Below are 6,129 nucleotides of genomic sequence, written 5' to 3' on the forward strand. Positions count from 1 at the left end.
TCTGTGAGGGGCCGGCCCCAGGTGAAGACCCAGGGCAGAGAGTGGGAGAAGCCCTGTGAGCTGGTGTCCCCACAGGTGGGGACAGTGACGGGGACAGGACCCTGCTGATCCACGCCATTAGCTGCTGGACTTCGGAACATTTGTTTAGCGTGGCGTGGGCAGGTGTGGCCTGGGCCTCCCAAGGTTGTTGGGGGCTCTGCCAGCCATGCTGCCTGTGTAGAGCTCCTGTGTCTGCTGGGCGCCAGCGCGCCTTTCCCCATCCTGGATGGTGCCAGGTGGCTGGGTGACAGCGTAGGAGCTGGACTCCCCTGTTGCCTGGCTCAGCGTAACCGAGCCCTACCTAGGAGTGGCCTAGATGCTCCCTCTGGCACTGCTGGCCAGGTTCCCTGCCACACAAGGTCCAGTTCCTCCCCCCACCTCTCTCTCCCCCCCCCACCTCTCTTGCACTGCTCGGGGGAGCAGCTGAGGCCAAGCTCCCACCTTGGGGTATCAGCAGCCAGCAGGAGGGGCACCGGGACCCCACCCAGTCCTGCCAAGCCTGGTTTTCCTCACTCTCCCGTGCCCTTGGCACGCGCGCGCGCGCACACACACACACACACACACACCCCGTTAGGGTACCGGCCACTGGCCTGGTGGCTCCTGCTTGGGGCTCCAGGAGCCCCTCCCATCTTCCAGGTCTCCCCTTGAAGATCCTGGACCCCAGACTGGTCCTCAGGGCACCTGGCTATGCCGGGGCAAGTCCCTGCCATCTCCTGATTGGGTTCTGGCAGCCCCTGCAGTCCTGTGGCTGCCTCCGTGGGAGCAGCGGCAGTGGTGGCCCTTAGGTGCATCAGCGGACCTGCCCGGAACATGGGACCCTGCGCTCCCGGGTGACTGCTCAGTGGACAGAACTCTGCTACCTCCTGCCTTTGCACGGAGTGTCAGGGCGTTTTGGAACATTCCGGATCACCTTAGGTGGCATTGGCTTCTCAGGGAGTGTGGGCACCCAGAAGGGCAAGGTGTTACTCTCTGCAGAGGGAATGCTGGAAGTCTCGGTGACGACCTGAACCTGAACATCACATGGGAGGTGGTCTGGAGGAGGGGAGGGGAGAAGGAACTGGAAAAGACTAGAGAAGCTGAGGAAAAATGATATTCGACTCTCAGGTCCTAGAGACCAGGACCCAGCACACGGGGCCACACGGGCAGAAGCACCCGCATGCTTAGGAGGCCGAGGACGGGAATTGGCTAACCACCAGCCGGAAAGGTGTATTTGTAGGATGTCAAAACGTCATAATATACAGAAAGTTGAACAACATTCGAAGATGAAGAGGGGACTGTGGTGTGTGGAGTTCAGAGCTGTGAGGGCCTCAGGGCAGGCCGGGGTCCAGGGGACCCGGAGATGGGCAGGTAGCCTGGGGACGGAGGCTGGGCAGCTGCCGGGCTGGGCCTCAGCTGCTTCTCCACAGATGGAGACAGTAGTGCTGTTTCTGTCCTGCATGTTGCCTGATTGGGTAAGGGGGGGTTAGCAGGCTGGAGGGGCGCCCCGCTGCGCTGCAGGAGGCATGGCCCCTCCCCTCCTGTCTGGATGCTTCTGGCAGCTGGAGGCAGTGTTTCAGTCTCCTCTCTCCCCAGCCCCCGCCCCATGCCTCCCTGTTTGCCACCAGCTCCTCAGTCTTGCCTGGGTCACCTTGCCTCCCTACCTGTAGGTGCCCTGGGTCCCACGGGGAGTTGATGGGCCATGTGCTTCCCCGGTGCGATGGGGGGCTGGTGGCCTGGGACAGGTGCACGCCCTGTGGAAGGTGGCATCAAAGGACTCAGCTGCTGCTCAGTCACCTGCTGGGCCATGACGCTGAGGGCATCTGTGGGCCTGGATTATCGGGGACGTGTCTCTCCCACAGTCCTCACCCTGGGCTGAGTCACAAGTAGAACTGCTGCCTGCCTCGGGCTGGGGACCAAGCCGGGCAACGGGTGTGTTTCTGCAAACATTTAAAAATAAAAATACCATGTGATCCATCAATCCACCACTGGGTATTTATCTCCCAAAATGAAATTACTAATTTTTTATTTGAGTTTCAAGTCTTTAATTCTAGTTACTTGAAATACAGTTTAATATTGGTTTCACGAGTAGAATTTAGTGATTCATCACTTATATGGATACCTATTGCTCATCACATCAAGTGCCTTCCTTAATACCCATTACTCATTTAACACACTCATCCTCCACCTTCTCTCAGCAACTCTCAGTTAGTTCTCTATGTAAGAATCAGTTTTGGGGCACCTCAGGCGTACAGTCAGTTAAGTGTCCAACTTCGGCTCAGTTCATAATTTCGCAGTTTATGAGTATGAGCCCCGCATCAGTCTCAGAGCCTGGAGCCTGCTTCAAGTTCTGTTTCTCTCTCTCTCTCTCTCTCTTTCTCTCTTCCTCTCTTCCTCTCTCTCTCTCTCTCTCTCTGTCCCTCCCTTGCTCATGCTCTGTCTCTCTTTCTCCCTCTCATTACCAAAAAAAAAGAATTTGTTTTATGGTTTGCCTCTCTCTCTTCCCTTCCTGTTTGTTTTTTTTTCTTAAATTCCAGATATGAGTGAAATTATATGGTACTAGTCTTTCTCTGGATGACTTATTTAACCTTGCATGATAATTTCTAGCTACATCTGTGACTTTTCATATGGCAAGTTTTTATTCTTTTTTATTGCTAAGTAATATTTAATTATATATGTACATATATAAAATGTTCATTATTCATTCATCAGTTGATGAGAATTTTTTTGCCTAGTTTGACTATTATAGATAATTCATCAAGTGCAGGTATCACTTCAGTGTATCTCTTCAAGGTATCACTCATCAAGGTATCACTTCAAATCAGTATATTTTGGTATACTTTAGGTAAATGCCTAGTAGTGTAACTGCTGGATCATATAGTAGTTGTATATTTAACTTTCTGGAGAACCTACGTACTGTTTTCCAGAGTGATTGCACCAGTTTGCATTTTGATCATTAGTTCAAAAGGGATCCCCTTTCTCTTCATCCTTGCCAATATCTGTTGTTTTCTGTGTTGTTAATTTTAGCTGTCTGACTCATTTGAGGTGATATCTCATGGTAGTATTGATTTGTGTTTCCCTATTAATGAGTGATATTGCCTATCTTTTCATGTTCTGTTAGTTATTAATATGTTTTTTTGGTAAAACAGTGTATATTCATATCATTTGCCCATTTTTAACTGGATTCTTTGTTTCTTGGTTGTTGAGTTTGATAAGTTCTTTACCTATTTTGGATACTAACCCTTTAACATTTGCAAACATTTTCTCCCATTCTGAAGGTTGTCTTTTAGTTTTGTTGGTTGTTTCTTTCTCTGTAAGAGGCTTTATTTTGATAATTTGTTTTTGCTATAGTTTCCCTTGCATCTGGATACACAATTAGTAAGAAGTTGCTATGGCTGATGTCAAAAACATTACTGCCTGTGTTAGCCTCTAGGATTTTAATGTTATCCTCTCTAAAATTTATGTATTTCATTCATTTTCAATTTAATTTTCTGTGTGCTGTAACAGAATGGTCCAGATTCCTTTGCCTCTTGCTTTCCAATTTTTCCCAACACCATTTTTATAAGACTGTCTTTTAGCATTGGATATTCTTTCCTGCTCTGTCAAAAGTGAATTGACTATATAGTTGTGAGTCCACTTCTGAGTTTTTTAGTATTTCCCGTTGATGTATGCGCCTGTTTGTATGACAGTACCATAATGTCTTGATGACTACAGCTTTGTTGTGTAACTTGAAGTCTGGAATTGTGATCGCTGCAGACTTTGCTTTCATTTTCAAGATTGTTTTGCTATTCCACGTCTTCATTGGTTCCATAAAATTATAGGAATTTTTGTTCTATCTCTCTGAAAAATGCTGGTGGTATTTTGATAGGATTTGCTTTAAATCTGATGATTGCTTTAGGGTATGCAGATCTCTTGACAATATTTGTTCTTCAAATTCATGAGTATGGAACACTTTTCCATTTTCTTTCTGTGACTCTTTCGATTTCATTCATTAGTCTTTTATAGTTTTCAAAGTACAGATTTTCTCCCTCTTAGGTTAATCTATTCCTAGGTATCTTGGTTTTTAGTTTAATTGTAAATAGTATCAAAATTTTCACTTTCTCTCTCTGCTGCCTCATTGGTTCATACAATCAGAACAGATTACTCTATGCTGATTTGGTATTCTGTGACTTTACTAAACTCATTGGTGCAAATATACAGCATTATGTTTTCTGCATAGTTTGAAAGGCTGGTGGGTAGCTCAGTCAGTTAAGTGATTTCAGCTCAGGTCATAATCTCACATTTTGTGGATTCAAGCCCCACCTCATGTTCTGTGTGGACAGCTCAGAATCTGGAGCCTGCTTCAGATTTTATATGTCTCCCTCTCTCTCTGTTCCTCCTTCTCTCTCTCCTTCCCTCTCTCTCTCTCTCTCTCTCTCTCTCTCTCTCTTTCTCTCTCTCTCAGTATCAGGGTAATTCTGACCTCACAAAATTAATTTAGACATTTTCCTTACTTATCTATTTTTTTGAATAGATTGAGAGAAATACATACGGATGGTACTGATGAATCTTTTTTTTAAATAGTTTATTGTCAAATTGGATTCTATATAACACCCAGTGCTCTTCCCCACAAGTGCCCTCCTCTATTACTGATGGATCTTTAGATCTTTTATATAGTTTACCTGTGAAGCAATTTAGTCTTGGACTTGGTTAAAAGTTTATTAATTAAAAGTTTATTTAATAATAATTATTGATTCAATATGATTATTTTTAAGTGATTTATTCAAATTTTTTATCTCTTCCTGATTTAGTTTTGGGATATATTTTTCTTAGTATTTATTTATTTTCTTCTAGATTGTCTAATTTGTTGACAAATTCTATTTTTCATATTATTTCATAATCTTTTGTATACCTTTTCTCCTTTATTTTTGGGCCTTTTTCTCCTTTATTTTTGATGTTACTTATTGTGTCCTCTTTTTTTATTTCCTTTGTTTTTGTTTTGTGTTTCTTTATGAGTCTGGCTATAGATTTACAAATTTTGTTTAACTTTACAAAGAAAGAGGTCTTATTTTCATTATTTTCAATTTTTGTCTCTATTCCATTTATTTCTGCTTTAATATTTACTTTTTTCTAGTATGCTTTTCTGATTGTTCTTTCATTTTTCTAGATCCTTTGACAGTAAGGTTGGGTTGTTTATTTGAGAACCTATAGCTAGCATCATACTTACTGGTGAAAAACTGGAAGTTCTTTCTTTAAGATCAGAACAAGACAATCATGTCCATTTTCAATGCTTTTTTTTTTTTTTAACAAAAAGCATTGGAAATGCTAGGCACATAATTTAGGAGGCATAAGAATAACATCCAAAGTGGAAAAGAAGTAAAATCATCACTGTTTGATGATGATGTAAAACTACATAAGGCTCTCTCCAGCGCACTTGGTGAGCTGGACAGGCTATCTCAAGAAATAAGTGAAAGTACACATGGTGGAGAGTTCCAAATATCACTGAATAGGGAAATAAAATAACAAAAGGCACAAAAAGAGATACTGAGAGACACCATTAAAAGAACACTTTCTTAATGGACAGACCCTGGACAGTCAATGAGCCCCCTTTAATATAGTAACATTCACAGGTGCAGAGTGCATAACGAGCTTTTAAAACTGACAAGAGACAGAGAGCTAGCCAAAATGATGAAACAGAAGAACTCTCCTCTAAAAAAATTCCAGGAAGAAGTCACAGCCACAGAGCTCCTCAGAACAGGTATAACCAACACAACAGAGCAAAAATTTAGAACAATTGTCATAAAATTAATTGCTGGGCTTGAAAAAAAAAGTATGGAAGACATCAGAGAAGCTATTGATACAAAGACTAGGGTCCTTAAATATAGCTGTGATGAATTTATAAAAATGTGATAAATGAGGTGCATAATAAAATGGAGGCGGCCAATGCAAGGATAAAAGAGACAGAGGGGAGAAAAGGTGAATTAGAAGACACAGTGGAAGAAAAAGAGGAAACCTAGAAAAAGAGAAATAAACTGATCCAGGAGCATGAAAGGAGAATTCGAGACCTGAGTGATACAATCAAATGGAACAATATTCTTAGGTTAGAAATTCCTGAAGAAGAAGAAGAAGAAGAAG

Source organism: Suricata suricatta, chromosome 6 (assembly GCF_006229205.1).
Source record: "Suricata suricatta isolate VVHF042 chromosome 6, meerkat_22Aug2017_6uvM2_HiC, whole genome shotgun sequence".
NCBI classification, from domain to species: Eukaryota; Metazoa; Chordata; class Mammalia; order Carnivora; family Herpestidae; genus Suricata; species Suricata suricatta.